This window comes from Panicum hallii, chromosome 5, assembly GCF_002211085.1.
Source record: "Panicum hallii strain FIL2 chromosome 5, PHallii_v3.1, whole genome shotgun sequence".
Classification (NCBI taxonomy): Eukaryota; Viridiplantae; Streptophyta; class Magnoliopsida; order Poales; family Poaceae; genus Panicum; species Panicum hallii.
The window spans coordinates 58,802,632-58,824,797 of record NC_038046.1 but is presented as its reverse complement, the minus strand read 5'-3'; the positions used below and the strand labels follow the sequence as shown (position 1 = coordinate 58,824,797).

Below are 22,166 nucleotides of genomic sequence, written 5' to 3'. Positions count from 1 at the left end.
GGTGGTCGTTGTCTCAGGCGAGGATGAGCAAGCTAAGGTAAAAGCCAATGTGAGTACTGCAACACCACCCGTTACTTTGGAGCAAGTTAGTCGTTTATTAGTTGATAGTCAAGAACGAATGCTTGCTATTGTTCAAAACATGATAGACAGATCGTTAGGGAAGCAACCCTTAGCAAATGATAGTAATGCTCCTAAGTCTAATGTTGTTGGTACTTCACAACGTAATGCTATGCCTCCTGAGTCATCGGCAGTACCCACGCCTCAATTTGGCATGCCGTTGAACTATTTCGAAGACCGGTTGCACAAACCGGTCAGACCAATTATGGAGGATTGATTTCAACCAGGTCTGACCGATTCTGGAGCTTTGGTTGCGTATCGGTCATCTCCTGAACCAATTGCTAGTATACCTCTTGTTCAGGCTGATCCTAGATAAACAAATGGATATGCTGGTTATTGTGTTCCTTCGTACACTGCCATGACATATAACACATATCCTATGCCTCCCCAAAGTTCAAGTTTTTCATACGGTGCGGTGCCAAACAATGGTTATTTCGCAGCAATCATCGTATGCACAACCGAACCAGGTACCATATCATGCGCCGAATATTATTAACTCTAGTATGCAAAAGCCAATTGATCCTTATTATAATCAAATGCTTGAAAAACATAAAAGAGATTTGGTTGTTATGTTTAAAGAAACTTTTGGCGTAGAGCTTAAAGATAAGACTCTAGTGTGTCAAAAATCTTATCCTGAGAGTTTTGATGCCATACCATATCCTCACAATTTCAAGGTGCCGGAATTTGTTAAACTCACTAGGGAGGACAGTAGAACCACATGGGAGCATGTTAGCCAATTTAATGCACAATTGGGTATTCATGGTAGTCTTGATCATTTAAAAATTAGAATGTTCCCTCTATCATTATCTACTACTGCTTTCTCATGGTTTTTAGCATTATCTCCTAATTCTATTCGTACATGGTCTCAATTAGAGCCTAAATTTCATGAGCATTTTGATAATGGTGATAATGAATTGAGACTATCTCATTTGACATCGATTAGGCAAAAGCTTGATGAGCCTGTTGCTGAATACATTAGAAGATTTAGAGATACCAAAAACTAATGTTATAGCTTAATTATTTCTGAAAAGGATCTTGCTGAATTGGCTCTTAATGGTTTGAGGTCTCATATTAAAGAAAAACTAGAAGGCTATGAGTTTATAACCATTAATCAAGTTTTACAAAGAGCTTTGGCTCAAGAAAGCCAAAGTAAAGATTCTAATCCCAAATCTGATCGTCTTGGTATGTAGGTGCTAGATTGTGATTCATCAGACGATGAGAGTAAAGAGATTTATGCTGCTGAATTTTTATGGTCACCTAAGGATAAGCCAAGCACTTGTGCTTCTCTCAAGCCGATTCATAAAAATCGGCACGATGAAGTTAAATTCACTTTTGATGTGTTTAAGTGTGACAAAATTTTTGATGAGCTAGCAAAAATTGGGAAGATTAAATTCTCTTATACTATACCACCGATGGATGAGTTGAAGAAGCATGCTTATTGTAAGTTTCATAATTTTCTCTCATGCTACTAATGATTGCAATATTTTCCGTAGATGAATATAATCGGCCATAAATGAAGGATGATTGGTTCTGAATGCAATGCAAGTTGATCAAAACCCTTTTCCCCTACACACACTTGAGTTGACAAATCCAAAAGTGTTGATTCGACTGGACCAAGCCGAAAAAGCTAAGGGGAAAAATGTGATAATTGGTGAAGAAAGATCTACGGAAAAGAAGGTCATGAAAGTGCAAAACGAAATGTTAGCAAAAAAGACCCCTCAGTCTGCATCGAAGACTTCGACGCTTGGGGGGCAAGACAGAAACAAAGACGCCAGTTCTGCGTGAATCGGTTTGACACGGTTGTGAGACCGATCTGACCGGCCTCTCTGAAAATTCTGAGAACAGGTCCAAAGGCAAAAATAAAGTGAGGCCAAGTTTTGAAGAACTCCCGGCCAAATATAAGAAGAATGGAGGTACTAAGAAGAAGAAGAATGGGCCAAATGAAGTTAAAAGTGCAAAATCATCACCAAAACCTCAAGAACAACCGGATTTTTGCTTACATCAAGGTAACAGTGCTGCTGCAACATACTCATTATTTGGATCAGTTACTCCATGGTTTTGGTCATATCCTTGCTATTATTCACCTTTGGATTATAGTAGAATGTATATGCAACCATATATTATTCAATATCCTTCTACATATCCGAATTGTGGAGCATCACAAAGATCGATTGTTGCTAATGATACGGTCAAAAGCAAGTTTGTTGACAGCAAAGAGGGTGAGGAAAACATGAAGCAAGATTCAAAATATTTACAGCCGAGATGGCGTCCTTCAGGCTTGACTCACACTCAAAAGAGGAAGTTGCAAAGATTACTCAAACAGAAGTTGTTGGAGCATCAATCTGATAAACCAGTCAGGAAGGAGTAGAGGCCAAAGCAGGTGACTTCAACATCATCTTGAGCAAAAATCAAGTTGTATGGCCGATGCAAGATTTCGTCGCCCTTAGAAGCAACATGGATGATGTACTGTTCATCATTGTCCTTAGACAATTTTGGTCCAAAAGATTATTTTTTGGCATGCAAGCTTTGCCAAAAATCAGAGGGGGCATACGTTGACGACCAATTGACACATGTTAGTAAAATCGGAAGTTCCGGATTTGGAAATCAAAATATCCGGTTTTGGAAACCTGAAGTTTCGGTTTCGGAAACCAGAAGTTCCGGTTTTAGGTGAATACGAGGAGGGAGTCCAGATCTGTCAAGATTTTATAATCTAATTCGATTTCTACTTGGGGCAAGACCTCTCCACTCTATAAATATAAAGGACCGTGGCTGATTGGGTTTGAATCCAATCGATCAAAAATATATTAATCTATCACTTTTCATTACTTTTTGTCTTCTCTAAACCCTAGCTCTTCCAACGCCCGTACCTGTTGTTCTTCTCTCGTCTCGACGGCATTTGAGGATGTTCTACGTGGCCTGCCGACCCTAGAGCAACTCAAGGTGCGCCAGCCCCGACGGGGTCCCTCCCGGGCCGGCGTTCGCTGGATCTTCATCGGAATCCCAAGGAAACCAGAGGTTTTGATTTCAAAAACCGGAAGCTCTAGTTTTCGCAGAGGTGCTGCAAGGAGCCCCTCTGCGCACTGCACGTTCAGTGCTCAACTATTTGACGTGACATATTTTCGCGTCAACAACATGTTACCGAAGACATGGTTGCCTCGACCATAATAATTTAATAACTGGCCATTTCGGTTATCATTATAGGAGAAGGTGATATTTACCCTTCAGTTCGTTGCAAATGGTAAGCAAAGCCACATAATAATTATTGCAATCATTGAATCATAGGCTTGTTGTGTGGGGTGGGTGGGGCTGGGGGTAATTATTCTTACATTGTGAAGATTTAATTACTAGTACCTCAAAAATCTTAACCTTACATTGAAGCGTTCTCTTGAGCACCTGTCATGCAGGTCACATGAAAAGGGACCCTGCCATGAAATCGCATATGGTAAGGACCAGCATCATATCTCGCAGGCAGCTCTCCTCCGTCGTGCACAAACAAAACACATGCGCCAGGGTCCAGCTCTCCTCCGTCTAGCATAAGGACAGTGCAACAGGCTTAGAGGAACAGTGGAACTGTGAGGGATGGACAGTGGAACAGTACATGGGTGTCCGTACATCTACGAGTTTATTGGTTTTATCTTGATTTTGGACTTTGAGCAATCCTGCAAGCTGGATTATTGATTTAATATTTCTCTGAATCGTCCATCAGGTATTACCAAGTACATTGCTGTTGTGCGTTCCTGGGTGTACTAGAGTGACGAAAGTAGCATTCACTCTAACATTGAAAGTGGGTAAGATTAAGATGTAACAAAATTCTGAAGAATCCCATGATTGCAAAAGGATTCATCCAGGTGGACATTAGTTCGGGCTCTAAATTGTTTCTAAACGATGTAATTAGGTGAGAAGGCAACAAAGCAACAGAGGTAACTACAGAGTGCTAATACATGGAGTTCTAAATCTCAGAGGATAGATCTTCATGCATACCAGGAAATTCTGTACCTAAAATCATAAACTTAAGGTACGTGAATAAATCATTTTACCACATTATGGCATGGCTCAAGGGAAATCGCAGAAAAATCGAAGCGGATATTTTTGGACTTTAACTCCTTGCTCGTTACTCTTCACCAAACAAAATAAAGCAGTGTATGAAGTCATTTAAGATGGTATGTTGTGGATAATGATCATATAGAACGATACGGATATAAACGATCTACCTCATACATACCAAACCTACAAATAGTTTTTTTAAAAAAAAACAACAGACCAGATCTCATAGTGATCAAATAACAAGCTATCATGAGTGTGCTTCCACACATATTCAGTCATCAATTTCACAAGCTGTCGTGTGCACTCGTCACCACCCACTCTTGAGCACAATTTAATGTTCTGCGACCAAGAAATCCAGCCTCTCTATGGCCTAAGCCTCACTGTAAACCTCTCAAGCCCCGTCCAATGAAGCTTACTTGAAACATGGAGGAACACAGCAATTGAAACACACCTATTAGGCTAAATTCTTGACAATAGATTAAGTGGTAGATTTCAGATATGCAGAATAAAGAGACAAAAGTGATATTGAATCCCCATGTCGGCGGTTGTTGTAAACCTCTCAAGCCCAGTCCAAAGAAGGCAAGCCCTGGCAACTGGAGACAGGTCAGCCACATATTCCACCAACATGGGTAAGCATTGCACTGGATGTGATCAGGTTGAAACAGATGCACATCTCTTCTTTCATTGTGACTTTGCAAGCAGTATGGTTTGCTGCAAGGCCTCCTGTACGCTCTAACCTTCTGCAAAGAGTGAGTATTCCTACTCCCTTCTCCTTTTCCTTCACATCAGATGCCACGGATGGTGGTGTGACTTTTGTCGGTCTGGTCCCTACCTCTGTTTTTTCTCGAACACGCAGAAGAGATGCGTATCAATATATTAAGAAGAAAGATAGGGTAAAAACCCCAAGCGATGCAGATTGAGGGGCCTGTATCACGCCCTTACAGCAGTACAATTGGTTATTCTCACAGAAAATAAAGGCTAAGACCTGACCCAGGAGACCGGAACTTAATCATCTTGTGGCCCAATGGCGAGGAGATGAGACACTCCTCGAGCCCCGACTATAGACCACTGATGCAGCTCTTCCTCAACAGAAGAAACAACACAAGACACATTTGGAGGAGCCCCATCGAGAACACGTCGGTTGCGATGTTTCCAAAAAGTCTTAATTAGAGTAATTCAGGTCTAGATGTCATCATACTTTAAGCTAGTACTGCACATAATAAAGGTTCTGGTGGTCCAAAGGACAATGCAAAGTTATTTCCCGATTACTCATGACCAACCATGGATTAGAACATATACAAAGGCATGACATGGCTTGGGGATTGGTTTGGATAAACAGGAATAGATGGAGCGTCCCTCACGCTCCTAGCTAGGAGGCTCTGAGCAGCTAGTTACATGGATTGGGAACTACTCTCCACTTGATCTCAAATATGATACACCAGGCACCAGGCATATATTTATAGGAGACCCTAACACAAAGAGTTAACAGCCTAACAAATGACTAAAAATCTTAGCCCTAGCTAACCAACCTGATATCTTGATAAATGATAACTAAGCACTAACAACTCATAAATGGCTTATCTCAAGCCATAAACGCTGAACTGGATTGACACTGTGCCCCTTCTTGTGTTTGTACTTCTCAATATAATGATAGTACAAGTCAGCTAAAGAGACCTGCTCAATTTAAGGAAAAAATGGGAGTACTTTCATCATTTCCAACTGCTCTCCACTCTACGTAGCAATGTACATGAGCATATTGTTAGGTTGATCTCCTAGCCCATCGGACCCTAACGGGCCGATGGGCTACCTCACCGAAGCGCCCTGATCGGGGGCGCCCCAGCTCAACCCTAGCTGGTGGGCCCCGTCGCGCCGCGCAATATAAAAAGGGGGTGGGGGCCAGCGGCCCGCATCACGAGGTTGACCGGCCGCCGCCACCCCACCCACAGTCAGCGTAGCCGATCTACCTTGAGCGCGGTAAGCGGCGGGAAGCACCTCCGGCATTGCCCTCGACGTCCCTGTTTCGGCCCCGAGCTCGCTGACGCGTCCTCGACCTCGACGTCGACCACCGCAAGAGAGAACACCTACGGCCGGACTGCACCGAGATCCCCGCGCTTCACCACTATGGCGGGCACATCGGCATCCGCTTCTGCCCAAGGGCACGAAGGTATTGCCGTTCTCCTCTCTGTGTCTCTCTCAATCTCTCTCTCTGTATCCCGATTGAGCAAAAGCAAAGGAGGTTTTCTAGTCTAATTAGCGCAGTAGCAGATCCTTATATATAACATTGGTATCAGTCGCCTCTAGCTTCTAGCGTTGATTAGATCTAGGAGACAACAGAGAAAAACACCAAAAGAAATCCCCTTAAAAGATCCCCAGAGAACAACCCCGAATGCCTAACCCTAACCCTAGATCTGAGCAGAACAGGGGCGGAGGCAAAGGGGCTACTTACCTGGCACTTCTTGCGCCGCCCACCGTCGGCGAACACGGCCCACCGTCGCCGACCAGATTGCCCGCGAGGCCTTTGGCCCAGCGAGGACAGAGCTCGCGCGAGCTGTCTTCGGGCCGCTCGCCGGGCACCACAGAGAAGCCGCTCGACGGCGGCGCGCCCACCCAGCGGTGGACGCGCGCGCCGGCGAGCGGGCTCGCCATGGCGCCGCCACCGCGGCTGCTGCCGCCCGCCGGTCGCTCGCTCTCGCTCGGGTGAGTGGAGAAGAAGGAGGCGTCGGCGAGAAGAGAGGGAATGGGGCTAGGGTTTCGGGGAGGGCCGGCGAAGGGGGTTTTGATCGCCCGAGATCGACGCGTAGCCGTCGATCTTGATCGGGCGGCTCCCGTCGTCCCGCGCTCGAATGGGCCGCTTTTGGCCCAGGTGGGGAGGGGAATGCGCGGCCCGGGCCCAGGTTGCTTTGGCCCGAGCGCAAGCGCCCGCGCGGGGGTGCGCGAGGGGTCGCGGGCCGGGCCTTAGCAGGCCGCGCACGCGAGAAGGCGCCCGGTTTTTTCAAGCTGGGCTGAGCGCGAGTGAGTGGGCCGGCCGGGCCGGTTTTTGCAAAGCGACCAACAGTGCGTTTTTCCAATTTCCAGAATCAGTTTTTCCAATAGAATTTGATTGAATTTGATGCATTTCAAATTCAAACTTGAGTGAACCTTGATGCACTGTTTATAAAAGATAATTTTAGACATTTTTTGATAGAATTACAGTTTTCCGCTGCAAAGATTAAAACTTCTTTATATGTTTTTTGTTTAATTGCCTTGAAATTTTAAATTTGAACCAACGGAATAATTTAAATTCTTCGAGGCAAATAGATATTTTTCTGAATTGTAATATTATTATCTTTTGACCAACGTTAACAAGTGATAATATTGCAATTTTTTACTGAATTACTTTTCATAGATATTTTTCCTGTATTATATCTATTTATGCCCAACGGTATTCTAGATTTAATACAAAAGAGATTATGCTTTAATTTTAATAGATAATTTTTATGTATTAATTCTAATTCTGCCCAACGGTGTTTTAGTTTTAATACACAAGATTATTGCATATTTTAAATTTATGACCAACGTCGTATTTTACATATGCAATAAATTTTATTTGAACTTAATTTAATGTTTTCACCACTCATGGATATTTTTCAGGAGGAGTATCAATGATGTTTTCCATCAACGATATTCCAATATTAAAGGGAGATAATTACAATGAATGGTACAGAAAGCTGGATCTCTATTTCATCATGGGTGAATTAGATTGGGTTGTAGCTACACCGACTCCTACAGAGCCTGTGCTTCCTGAGAGAGAGGACACAGACACAGATGCTTCTTGGAAGCAAACAGAGCTTGCTTATAAGAAAGCAAGAGCAGATTATGAGAGGCTTTATGCCAAATGGTTCCCTGCCAACAAGAAGTGTTTGGCAGTGGTAAAGAACACGATTGAGCCTGCAATTATGGGCTCAATCCCAGATTGTGCCACCGTCATAGAATATCTTGAAAAATTAAAGAACCAATACACTGGTTCTTCAAAGACTTATGCAACCCAGTTGATAAAACAACTGGTTTCAGAGAGATACACTGGCGGTGGCATTAGAGAACACATTCATCGCATGGTCAACCTGAACAACAAGCTAAAGTCATTGGACCTTGCCTTCAAGGAGGATCACATTGTCCATCTGGTTTTTGCTTCGTTACCAAAAGAGTTTGACACTTTTGTTGTCAATTACAACACCCAACCACAAACTTGGGACATAGAAAAGACTATTGCGATGTGTGTTCAGGAGGAGGAAAGGATCAGGTCCACCACTGGAGGATCCTTAAACTATGTGAACAAGAAGAAGCATGCCAACTTTAAAGGCAATTTTTCATCTTCTTCTTCAACCTCCTCAAAAGGTAAAAGCTCTCAACAACACAGACCGCAGCAGGGACAGGCTCTCGTAGATAAAGATCAATGTCTCTACTGCAAAGAGAGGGGTCACTACAAGAAAGACTGTTCCAAATATTTAAAGATGATCATGGAGAAAAGAGGTGAGAACGTTATTTCATTTGTAAATGAATCCTTGTATATAGAATATTCAAAATCTACTTGGTGGATTGATTCAGGAGCAACTGTTCATGTTGCAAATGCTTTACAGGGATTCCGTTCGACGAGAACCACTCAAAGAAGCGAAAAGCAAGTTAGAGTGGCAAATGGAGATCAGGCAGACGTTGAAGCAGTAGGAGACGTTCATTTGGAACTCGACACTGGCTTCATTATTGTACTTAGAGATGTTTTATTTGTTCCTTCTCTACACAGAAACTTAATTAGTGTGTCTCGCCTAGATACAGATGGTTATTCTTGTCTATTTGGAGATGGGAAATGCTTGATCGAATGTAATGATACAGTAATTTCCACTGCATTCAGAAAGAATGATCTCTATTTGATATCGTTACGCGAAAGTGTTAATTCCGTATGCGATAACAGTGCGAATGTATCCTCGTCTACACTCGCAAATAGAAAACGTAAGAGAACTCACGATACGTCGTCGAAATTATGGCACTGTCGTTTAGGCCATATTTCGAGGGGGAGAATAGAAAGATTAATTAAAAACGAAATTCTTCCTCCATTAGAGTTCTCTGACTTAGAGCAATGCATTGAATGCATAAAAGGCAAATTCGTAAAGAAAATAAAGAAAAATGCTAGGAGGAGCACAGGTGTATTAGAAATAATTCACACAGACATCTGTGGTCCGTTTAATGTAAAGAGTGTGGATGGTTATGACTCGTTCATAACATTCACAGACGATTATTCCCGTTATGGATACATTTATCCAATTAAAGAAAGATCGGAGGCTTTGGATAAGTTTAAAATATTCAAGGCCGAAGTAGAAAACCAACACGATTTAAAGATTAAAATCGTAAGATCCGATCGTGGAGGGGAATACTACGGTCGACATACCCAATATGGCCAAGTTCCAGGACCTTTTGCGAAGTTCCTGATGGAACAAGGCATAGTAGCCCAGTACTCGATGCCGGGCGAGCCTCAGCAGAACGGAGTGGCTGAAAGACGCAATCGCACCCTAATGGATATGGTGCGAAGCATGATCAGTTACTCTACGTTACCAGTGAGTTTATGGATGGAGGCACTGAAAACCGCCATTCACATTCTCAACAGAGTTCCGAGTAAATCGGTGCCGAAAACGCCGTATGAAATGTGGACAGGAAGAGTACCCTCACTAAATCATCTGCGGGTGTGGGGGAGTCCTGCTGAGGCAAAAGTGTTTAACCCGATTATTGCAAAACTAGATTCAAGAACGGTATCTTGCCATTTTATTGGCTATCCAGAAAGGTCAAAAGGTTTTCGTTTCTACTGCCCAGACAGATCGACGAAATTCGTAGAAACGAGGCATGCAGTTTTTCTTGAGGATCAAATGATCCGGGGGAGCGGCACAGCAAGGAAAATTGATCTTGAGGAGAAGAGGGTGTATACACCCAATCCCGTGATTCAGGAATCTTTTTTCTCGCTGCCCGTTGTGTCTGCACCGCCAGTGCAAGTCACTGCGATGCCGATACCTGTAATGACTCCTTCTGTGGTGACGATGAATGAGGAAGAGGAACCCATTCATCAGGCTCCTGACGAGCCAGTTGCCGCACAAGAAGAGGAGCCCCAGCAGCCCCAAATAGATGAGGCACCGCAGGCTCAGGCTCACGGGAGACCTCAAAGAATAAGAAAACGCGCTATTTCTAATGACTATGAAGTCTATAATAGCGAAGAAATTCAAATGGAGGACGATCCCACTTCATTTGAAGAAGCCATGAGAAGTGAATATTCGTCGAAATGGCTTGACGCTATGGAAGACGAAATAAAATCGATGAGTACCAACAAAGTGTGGGACCTAGAGGAGATTCCTAAAGGAGCCAAAACAGTAGGCTGCAAATGGGTCTACAAAACCAAATATGACTCCCAAGGGAATATAGATAAGTTTAAAGCACGACTCGTGGCTAAAGGATACACACAAAGAGAAGGAATTGATTACAACGAGACGTTTTCCCCAGTCTCTTGTAAGGATTCTTTCAGAATCATAATGGCTCTTGTAGCTCATTACGATCTAGAATTACATCAGATGGACGTGAAGACAGCATTCCTTAACGGGGACTTAGATGAAACCGTCTACATGGCACAGCCGAAAGGTTTTGTTGTGGAAGGCAAAGAAAAATTGGGATGCCGTCTGAGGAAATCGATTTATGGGCTAAAGCAAGCTTCAAGACAGTGGTACTTGAAGTTTGATAAGACAATAAAAGAATTCGGGTTTAAAGAAAATGTCGAGGACAATTGCGTTTACGCAAAGTTCAAGAATGGGAAGTACGTCTTCCTAATTTTGTACGTGGACGACATTCTACTGGCAAGTAGTGATGTTAGTCTGCTGCTAGAAACGAAAAAGTTTTTATCCTCGCATTTCGAGATGAAAGACCTCGGTGAAGCGAGATTCGTTCTAGGAATCGAGATTCATCGAGACAGATCAAAAGGGGTATTAGGACTGTCTCAAAAGACATATATAGAGAAGGTCCTGAAGAAATTTAATATGCACAAATGCAGTGCCTCACCTGCACCTATAGTTAAGGGCGACAGATATGGGGAGTTTCAATGCCCCAAGACTCAATATGAGATCGATCAAATGAAAATGGTACCATATGCTTCTGCTGTGGGAAGCTTACAGTATGCACAAGTGTGCACACGCCCTGACATAGCTTACGTTACCGGGTTGCTTGGCAGATTCCAGAGTAATCCAGGACCAGAACACTGGAAATTGGTAAAGAAAGTTCTGCGATATTTGCAAGGAACAAAAGGCCTCATGTTAACGTACAGGAAAACAGAATCTCTGCGTATCGTAGGATACTCAGATTCAGATTACGCAGGAGATGACAGAAAATCCACATCAGGATATGTGTTCACCCTAGCCGGGGGAGCAATATCGTGGAAAAGTTGCAAACAAACCGTCACTACATCGTCCACAATGTATGCCGAGTTTGTTGCGTGTTATGAGGCCACAGGGCAGGTGAACTGGCTAAAGAAGTTCGTACCCGGTCTGAGAATGGTAGATAATATATCTAAACCATTACAGTTGTACTGCGATAACGAGCCCGCAGTAATGTACGCTCACAACAACAAGACAAGTGGTGCTGCCAAACACATAGACATAAAGTATTATGTTGTGAAAGATAAAGTCCGAGATCAGATCATAAATCTTGAACACATAAGCACAGTGAAAATGCTTGCGGATCCGCTAACGAAAGGCTTACCACCCAACGTGTTCAAGGAACACGTAGCTGGCATGGGGCTAAGGGATAGCCTGTGATCTTCGGACTACAAGGGCCCAAAAGGTTAAAGATTCCGTCTCTGAATGGAGGCGTGGATTGTAGCTGCTAAATCTATCGACAGTTGATCGTGAACGATGAGGCATGCTCTATACACAAATCCACGACGAAACGCGAAAAAGTAAAAGTAAAAGAAAAGGACAGGGTGAGATCAAGGGGGAGACCGTTAGGTTGATCTCCTAGCCCATCGGACCCTAACGGGCCGATGGGCTACCTCACCGAAGCGCCCTGATCGGGGGCGCCCCAGCTCAACCCTAGCTGGTGGGCCCCGTCGCGCCGCGCAATATAAAAAGGGGGTGGGGGCCAGCGGCCCGCATCACGAGGTTGACCGGCCGCCGCCACCCCACCCACAGTCAGCGTAGCCGATCTACCTTGAGCGCGGTAAGCGGCGGGAAGCACCTCCGGCATTGCCCTCGACGTCCCTGTTTCGGCCCCGAGCTCGCTGACGCGTCCTCGACCTCGACGTCGACCACCGCAAGAGAGAACACCTACGGCCGGACTGCACCGAGATCCCCGCGCTTCACCACTATGGCGGGCACATCGGCATCCGCTTCTGCCCAAGGGCACGAAGGTATTGCCGTTCTCCTCTCTGTGTCTCTCTCAATCTCTCTCTCTGTATCCCGATTGAGCAAAAGCAAAGGAGGTTTTCTAGTCTAATTAGCGCAGTAGCAGATCCTTATATATAACACATATATCCTCAGGACCCCATTGAAATCAAGAGTAGAGACAGAACAGGCTTGAGCATTGTGCTCCATACCACGTTAAACCCCTCCACCCTCTGCAACCACCACCACCACAATACCAGAAACATAAAGAATTTATATTACCATTCTAGTATAGTTATAGCGGAACGTACCTATTGATAATGGCATGTTCGGTTTTCATGCCTTCGAATGAGCCAGAACATGGGTGCATAATTCCAGTGCAATAAAAGCAGATATGTTCTGCACGGCTGAAACAAAATGGAGTCATTTATTATAATAAACATATTTCTTTGACAACTCAAGTATGTAGCATAAAAAGAATTTATACCTTCTACTGAATTTGTATCACAGCCTGAAATTTTTAAAAAATCATTTTAATCATTTGTATTACAATAATAATATCAAATTGTAAAACGCCATAATATACCTAATGTTGTAACCCTACTGATGTTCTCAGGCCCATTTGCACCGGTCAATTCTGCAAAGAAGAGCTGCTTTTCACCACTAGAATTTCTTGCAGAGAAATTGACATGAAAGCAGGCGAGCTCAGTTCCAAATCTTTGACGGTAAATAGGATCGAATGCATTGCTATCTCTGGGCTCCGTCATGTCAATTTGATAATTGGCATTCTGCACACAGAAAGTTGCTATTCAGTTAGGCATCCCCTGCTGTAAACATAAAAAGGTAGAATTGAAAACATGTTTCATTTGCTAACATTTGTGGTGTTGTAATGCTGCAATGCTCGAGAGACACAAGCCATTGTCTGTCCATCCTGTCCGATGTGCGCATTGCTCAAATTTGCATTAATTCGGTGTTGGTTCAGAGAGTGGCTCTGATACACTTGAACAAATGGTCGATCAATGTATGTCCTGTGAAGAATGGGGGTAAAAATTAGATAATTTGGAAACAAACGAAATGCCATAGATATGTATATAACGAACTTATGTCATGTGCCATACCTTTGCATACCTTTGGAGGAGCCATTCATTGCCACAATTTAAAGCATCATTGCTGGCTTCAGCTTCTGGATTGGTAACAAATAGAAATATTAATTAGAGATTTTTTCCCTTTTCATAACTAATCAGTGGGAGAGGGCCAAATAAAAAGAACAATTGAACATATCAGGAACACTAATACAAGATCTGATGTTGTGTGGGGTGCCATTGTGTCTTTTGCAATGCAATGTGGGTGCATTCAGACCCAAACGTTTACATTCACACATGCCTCACTGCCATAAGGTGTCCTTGAAATGGCATGAAAACTATTCGAAAGATATTGTATAACACCGTGCATCACCTCAACTGCTGGACCCAGACAAGTTGAGTCATATATTATTATATGAAAAAGTGTGCTGAACCCCTTGTCTACAAGTCATATATATAGAAGTTAAGAGGAGTGAACGGGGGTGGCCAAGTGCTAATCTAGCCATGTGAGATCCAGTAGCATGCGGGCATGCAGTTAGTGGAGCACGTCAGGAGGAGTGGAGGTCCTGAATAGCGGTCACCAGCATTATACATTAAATTAACTAGATGTAGAGTTGAACACGCAACAAATTCCTCGATGCTCATACGGTCAGCAAAGACAGATTCAGATTTCTACCAACAATGCTGAGTACAAGATCTGATGCCGCATTAGGTGCATTGTTTCTTTTGCAATGCTAATTTGGCGCATTGAATCTGGAATATTACACTTTACGCACACCCTAATGCCCGTAAGGTTTCCCTCAAATCTCCAAAACTAATTGAACTCCTTAAAACTGCTGTATAACTTCTTAAAATGCCTGAACTTGATAGATCGGGTATATGTTATTCAGAATGCATAAATTAACTAGCCCAAAGTATCACTACAGAACAGCAACGCAACAAATTGCTCAATGCTCATATAGCCAGTCAAACTACATGCAGACACAATCAGTTGACATAGTATTATAGCACCAAAAGCTGCATCACCTGAGGAAGGGCGCTCCAGCCACGCGAGAGGAAAGCGGCTGGACACCAGGTCTTTCGATGGCACCACCGGATTGTAGAGTTTACAGCCTACGATGCTGTGGATTGGAACATCCACGCCGAATTTGTGGTCATTCAGGATAAAATACACAATGCGGGGGTTGTCGGGATGGATGGGTGCCATAATTGGCTCCGCATTCTGCATTCCGGGTATTTTATAGCTGCTATCGGCCCAGATGTCGGCGAAGTTTGCCTCATGCTCCATCTTCCACAATGAAGATTCGGGGTCGGAGTCAGGGTCGGCCTGCAACGTCCACACGCTGACCTTGAGCATGCCACGCTGGTCACGTAAATTGCGGTACATGTCAACGAAGCGCAGCTTGCCAGCACTAACTCTCACGAGGCGGCGCTTGAGCAAAGATTCTTCACAGTGGTCGAGCATTTTGACCGGCGGGAGCCGGAAGACAGAAAAGGCATCGTTAAAAGTAGGTTTCGTTGGAATGCCATCTCGTAAATAGGTTTTGCCATAATGCTATTATGAAACTGGGATCTCCTGCTACAATGCCTTTTCTCTTCTTTTCAATTCGTTTAATCATTTTTCATTTATCTTTCCAGAGTAAGTTCCAAGTTACCCCCGGACCATCGATTGAACCAGGCCGACCACACCCAGCATTGTTCGTTTCCTCGTCGGCCCCCTTCTCTTCGTTCTTGGTGGGAGCGCCGCTGCCCCCCTCCGCCAACACGGCGACTCCCCCCGCTGCCCCGCTGCAAGCCGACGGCGGCGGAAGCACCTAGCACCGGAAATCCCTCCCGTCAATGCACCAAGCCGGAAGTCCTCAACTTCACCAGCCGCAAGCTCCCAGCTCGCTGGCCCCATGACGCCATCTGCAGCCACGAAGCCGACACCGCGAGGTCGAGCGACCCTCTCCGCGCTGTCCTCCATGCCCAATTCCATGTTGTTTCTCCCATCCGCCTCGCTCCTGGCTCCCGGCCGCCTCCTGCTCATCTTGCTAGCTAGTCACTGGATTTGTTTCTAGAGCTGGTGTGCGGCGGATGCTTTTGTCACTGGATTCGACGATGCTTGCTGTTTGTTTTTTTAAGAGGGGTGGCATCAAATCAATTGAGATGTGATGCTGTTACTAGTGGCTGCTGATTGCCGGAGAGGCGCGATTTTTCTTCCTTGCTAGCGCGTCAGATATGATGATGGCTAAGTGCAAGCAATATTAGTCAATATATTTTGCACGGACTGTTCAGCCCAAGAAGCAAGACAAGCTAATCATCGCACGTCGAGAAGAGCAGGCAGCCAAAGCAGCGCTAACACTGGCGGCAGTAATGCCGTGATGCACATGGAGTGCGACGGCAAGAAGAGACGGAGGACAGAATAGATCGAGATGGAGGAGAGTGACGTACGGCCGATTTAACTTGAGGAGGTAGGGGTATAAAGTCGGTTCATATGACTAAAGAAGTGAGAAATTATAATATGAATTAGAAAAGACTGAAAAGGCATTATAGCGTGTTGCGCCAGTTTCATAATAGCATTCTGACGAAACCTATTTGCGGGATGCTATTCTAGCAAAACCTACTTTTGACGGTGGTGAAATAGCAAATTTCTCCACAGGCGATGAGACCAAACGAGAGGTCGACCCACCGGATCCTCCCGCCGTAGGAGAGTACGCATTGGGAGCGAAACGGACGCGGCAGTGATGGTTGGGGGGACCTGCTTCCTGACCCAGTCCCCGACGTGGGACGCGAAGCTGAGAAGGTCGGCGTGGGCGGCACCCTCCTCGAGGAAGAGCTCGGCGACCACATAGTGGCCGACGCCAGCGGGGGAGTACAGGATGCCGACGTTGGACGGGTTCCGGAATAACCCTGGATCCGGGATCCGGCCCGATTCAGGATGGCGTGGAGGAGGATGCGACCCGAGAGGTCGACGGCGATGACGGAGGGATTATTCGGGTCGCGTTGCGTGATGGGTGACGGGAGGATACTCTGTGGGGCAGGGCAATCTGGGGGGGGGGGGGGAGGTGTGGAATTCGGTTGGTGCAGATGTCAAGCGCCTAGCCCGGCAGGCGGTCATTTGGGATGGCGCCGAGGATAATCTACGGCGGCGAGGTGATGGAGGCTATGTGGTTAGATTGTGTCGCCGGAAGCGATGAGGCTAGGGATTCCCCTACCACCGCCGTCTCAAAAACCTCGCCGCCGTTGGTCCACCGAGTCGGTCCACTGTGCAGGGCCTCTTAAGTCTTATGTGTCGCATATGCGAAACATAATTTTTTTCTCTCCGCAAAACACTGCTCGGGCAAAACCAGCGCATTACGACTGATGAGTGGGCCAGCTGGGCGAACTCAATGGTGGCTATTTTTATTTTTTTTTCAATGACTAGTGGAGTGCACGTGCACGTGTTTTTAAAAATATAATAAATAAAATTTTATGTGAGTAGAAAATCTAATAAATAGTGATTATATATATAGTAAAGATGTACATGTAACAAGAACATATTTCTAAAAAATTAATAATCGGATTCGGTAACAAAAATAACCCTGCCACAAATATTTTCATCCACTTAAAATTCTAATAACACGTGAGTAGCATCCATCAGATCAAGTCCGACTTTGAATGTGAGCGAACTAAAAACAGGTCTGGATTAAATTAATTTATATAAAAATAGGCATGGATTAAATTAATTTATATAAAAATAGGCAGGGACATTCCCTGTTGATTTCGGTCAAAATAAATTCTCAAGCTCTCACAAAAGATAATGGGCAACGCTTCCAGGGCGACAAGCTTCTTCTAATTTATTTTAGAGACAGCAACGGGGTCAAGGTCCATAAAAGTTTTTCTGGAAAATATAACATGAATGTTACGGACTAAACCGTGCAGAATACTTTTATTTTTTTTCAACTTTACAGAACCAGTACCTAAAAAGTTGCCTCCTCTTGGAATTTTCAGGCCATGTAGGCTCAGCCAATACACAAGCTAATACAAGCAGTCTCATGTAAAATGGTCATGATCCAATATCTATCATCTGAATGTTCAATTCCTTTTAATAGAAGATAAATAGCAAAATAGATATAGAAACTTGCAGTTCGCGTACCTGTCATTGTGTACAGGAACCCCCATTCCTCATTGGTAACAAGTGACATAACAAGGATCTGATCAATAGAAAACATGACAAATCAGCTTTCCAATGGTGTGAAATAAAGCTAGCACTGTACCTACACTTTGGTTGTTTGGTTTTCTTGATGGTATAGATGGAGTTATTAACCATTTAACACCGCTTGCCTGTTAGTTTCTGGTTGGTTAACTAACCGTTCTCTTTTCCAAATTTATTGATTCAAGCAATTATAGTGGGTTGCTGGAGCAGGATCAGAATAAAAGGACGCATGGTACAGAATAGCACCTATTGGTCTAAGAGGCAGCTATTAAGTTGATGAGTCGAAACTATTGTAGTCAATTGCATATGTTGGCATGAAATTGCAAGGGTTTAACCAAACGTCATTTGAATAAAGGAAACCAACCAGAACTTAGAGAGGCAATCAAAGGGATGGTCAGGAATTTAGCGCCTACATTGTATCAGGTGCCTAGCTATTCAAAATCTTCAGAATAATAATCTTAAGAGGGTGTTGACATGACTCAAGAGTTTCTTCACTGCTCTTGAAGCAGCCAATGTCTTCCATGTTGTAGCACTGGCACCCACTGTAGGTGGCTTCCTAAACTCTAATATGAACTCCTCTTGCTGCATGATTGCTTATTCCTCCTAGATGTGATTCACAAGGCTCACTCCTGTTCCCCTCATTGCAAAGCCTGTAATTTAAGTTACTCACCGGCTTTATCAATTGCGGACTCCAACGTGTAAATAATAAATAGATAGTAGAGAAAAAAAAGGAACACATAGAAATCAAAATAAACAGCACAAACAATTCATTCTCATTCAAATGCCGCTCAGATTTCAATACCGCAGTGTAAAACCCCCGTCACAATTTGCAGCTAGAACAAGACATGAAAACATGCAGAAATAGATATCGATGTCCAACCTGGCCCATGGCCCTTCTATGCCTCAAGCCCATGTAAAATCCATTTCATCAGTAAGTAGCTCCTCATTTATTTGTGCCGGCATCCGATGTGATTGACAAGCACTATGAGATTATCAATAACATGTTAATTTATGCTATCAGCAAAGGTGGTCCAACGATAATCTAAATATGGATATGATAAGCTTACAGCAGATGGATGAACTCCTCCTAGGGCAGTGTAAAGTGCAAGCTTGCCAACAGGGATCCCCAACCCCTAAATACATGTTATCACAGTCAGCAGAAGCATTGGAGATTGCTTGTCATCAATAAACAATATATAGAAGAAGATGCTACCTGACATCCAAGATCCGTTCACCGTCATACGTCAGTAACAACGATAACTTGAATGCTCCTCTCTGGCCAGATCTTGAGCACCTGAATGATCATTCCCCTCCACAGCCAAGTAAAACACTTGTGAACATGGACACCTTGCCAACTTCTCCTGAAAGCTGATAATATAAAGACCCTGATAACGACTAAATATGGAATCATACTTTTGGCTAGCCTCACAACAATTGGTGTGTACACTACAGGAAGTAATTCCTCGACATTGTCAATGAGGAGCTTGTAGAAAAGCCTCTAATTCCTCCCCTGGAACAAAGATCGAAACAACAGACCTGGTAGCTAAGGTCATAAGGAACACAACTCCGATATTTTTTAGGAAATACAAGTCATATAGTATTAATAGGTTAGAGCAAAATTCCAAGTAGTTCATATTCAATATGTTCTACGATTCGATCTAGAAGCACTTCATCTTCCCAGACAATCTTAATTTCTGCACCCACAAACCAGGACTCTCACGCTATCTTCTCAAAAAGCTCCATCCAAGCATCGGTCATGAGCAATTTGGAGAGGACAGAGGACGGCATTCAGAGAGCGTTCCACGACCATGCCAAGTTAGCAGAGTTCCTGCACCGATGCAAAGTTCCTGAATTAGTCGTATTGGAAGAAACCTTGTGCGTTCGCCTTAAACCAGCAATTACCCACACTGCACAACTCCTAAAGTAGACAGTCAGTCCTCCCTCCCTCTGTATCACCAAGAACACCAAGAACAAAAATGAGAGACAGTTTTAAAATTTGCAATGTCTTACACAACTTCATTATTGAACTCGAGTTCTATTATTGAATTTGCAAGGTCCCCATTCTGCATATGTTTGGGAAATAACAGGTACTATGTACACTTTCAATTCCATAACTTGATTTGAACTTTCAGGACTAATTCATATATTTTCTGAATCCAAAATGTTAATAATGGTTTCTTCACATAAGAAACAAATGTAGTACACTCTTAGACAACAACAAAATCGTCTGACTAATTTGTCCCACGAGTAGTTGATCTTCTTTAAAGTAAATTTTGAGAATTTAAGAAAGCTGTACAGGGCTGATTATTCACCGCAAAACATGCAGATGTTCTTTAAATTACATCCTTATTGGCTTCATTAAAAACAGGAGCTTCCAATGTTCACCTTCCTGTTCAAAATCACGAATATGCGTTGAAGCATACCTTGAGGTCTACACGGTCCAACAAGACACAAATCGTTTTGTAGTAAGAAAGCAAGAATTACCAGGGGGCGCTGTCACGGACGCAGGACAGGGAGCGCACGGTGGCGCGGGCAGCCGAGACGACGGTCGCAGCGATAGCAGATGGCGGCGGCCCTCTGTGGCAGCCTGGCAGGGCCTCCTAAGCTCGGGAAACGTATGCAAGGGAGGTCGAGGCTAACTGGGCATGGCTGTGTGGGTCCGATGGCCATCGACCTCGCGCCAGCGTTGGATGAGAGACGATGCGCTCATGCGTCATCGTCACGAAGGCGAAGCACGTGCGGTCCCGCAGCACGACGGCGCGATCAACGAGGGCCGGCGCAAGACGGAGGAAGCAAGCAACCGAGCAGGAGGGTGTAGCGCGTCACCCTCTCCTCCGAGCCTACCACGCGCCTTCCACCACCACCAGGGCCGCCATCATCCATCGAGGCCGATCCATCCCTCCACCGGATCCGCACGCTACTGCTCCTCTGCGCTTCTTCCTAGGCCCAAATGGGGTTTAAATATACTAGAAAACATAAAAAAAGGAAAGGTGTGGCCGTGTAGGTGACGGGTTTATTCCATCCGTTGTAAATTATAAATTTACTTTAACTTTATGCTAAATTAAGCTTTTCTAATTTGATCAAGTTTCTAAAATAATATAGAAAAATAATTATTGTTGAAGGTTCGTAACTAGTGAATTTGCATCCTGTGCGCGTTGGTATGGCTTAGCTTTCAAGGACACAAGAATTATACTGATTCTGACATTAACCATTTATCCAGTCTCGATCGGGTCGTATTCCTGAGCTCCCAAGTTCGGGGGTCGTATTCCTAGATAATATAATTTATTATAAAACTAATTGCATAAATGAAGACTAATTCACAAGACAAATCTATTTAAGTCTAATTAATCCATCATCATTAGCACATGTTTATTGTAGCACAACATAATCAAATTATGGACTAATTAAGCTTAATGGATTTAATCAACATGTTTACTGTAGCACAACATAATCAAATTCGTCTCGTAAATTAGCTTTCATTTATGCAACTAGTTTTGTAATTAAACTATATTTAATACTTCTTGTCGGTACATACAGATAGGGGTACCTCCTGCTAGGGTGTCCAGGCCCTGGTACTTCTCATAATCCACGCTCCCCCTCGCCTCTGGGCCACGTGGCATACGGCCTCCGGGCCTGACAGCTGGGACCACGGTCTCCGGACCCTCCCCAAGCTCCATGAGGTCCGGGGCCTCTGCACACCCAGGCGGGTGGGAGAGCTCTCGAGTAGCCCCGCGGACCCGGTCTCCCCTGGGAGGCCCGGGGCCGCCACGTGTGATGGCCGGACCATCACAGGCCAGCCCGCTCTGACCGGTCTCGGGGGCCCGGAGCCCCCTTCCCCCGGGAGGGGGTCCGGTGCCGCCATGTGCAGCCCAGCGGGAGGAGCGGGGCCGGCCCCGCCGCGTGCCTGCGGCCGGAGGCCCCTTGCGGGTCGCCTCTCCACCTACCAGCATTTAATGCGGTGGCTGGGTCGGGTGCGCCAAAGTCAAAAGGCGCGGCCTGCCACTGACACACGGGGCAGGTAGGCTGACACCACGGAAAGCCCGCCTGATCTGAAGGCGGCGCGTCGTATCACCGCGCACAGTGCGCGGACTGTGTGCAGTCCCGTCACGGCGCTGCGCGTGTGATGATGGTCTGTAATAGGCGTGCTAAGGCTTGCGCTGTAACAGTGCGCATGGCACGAGCCAGCGCCGGCTCGCCCCCTGACAGGAGGTCCCATCCCAACAGTGACAGCACGGCTTCACTGTTGGGCAACGCTGACACCAAGCACTGTACAAGACAAGGCTGTACGCGGCCATACCCTGGCTGTAGATACGCACATCAACTTCTCGATTGAGAGGACTACGGAGAGGAGCTCGAGGAGAAGAC

At 44.9% G+C, this 22,166-nt stretch overlaps 2 long non-coding RNA genes across 5 annotated transcripts; both read right to left on the bottom strand.

Annotated features, from left to right (window-relative positions):
- Positions 1-12,692: 12,692 nt before the first annotated feature.
- LOC112892024 lies at positions 12,693-13,703 on the bottom strand. Its single transcript, XR_003228650.1, has 4 exons — positions 13,661-13,703; positions 13,417-13,570; positions 13,129-13,330; positions 12,693-12,775 (listed from the first exon to the last, which is right to left on the bottom strand). It is a non-coding gene; the product is annotated as an uncharacterized LOC112892024 (long non-coding RNA).
- Positions 13,704-17,371: 3,668 nt separating this feature from the next.
- LOC112892023 lies at positions 17,372-20,696 on the bottom strand. 4 transcript variants are annotated; one of them, XR_003228647.1, is made up of 8 exons: positions 20,286-20,696; positions 20,114-20,190; positions 19,015-19,629; positions 18,869-18,934; positions 18,682-18,783; positions 18,215-18,451; positions 17,566-17,799; positions 17,372-17,486 (listed from the first exon to the last, which is right to left on the bottom strand). It is a non-coding gene; the product is annotated as an uncharacterized LOC112892023 (long non-coding RNA). The 4 variants fall into 4 exon arrangements; XR_003228649.1 differs by adding an exon at positions 19,704-19,748 and having other exon boundaries at positions 17,410-17,799; XR_003228646.1 differs by having other exon boundaries at positions 17,410-17,799.
- Between the last annotated feature and the right edge of the window lie 1,470 nt (positions 20,697-22,166).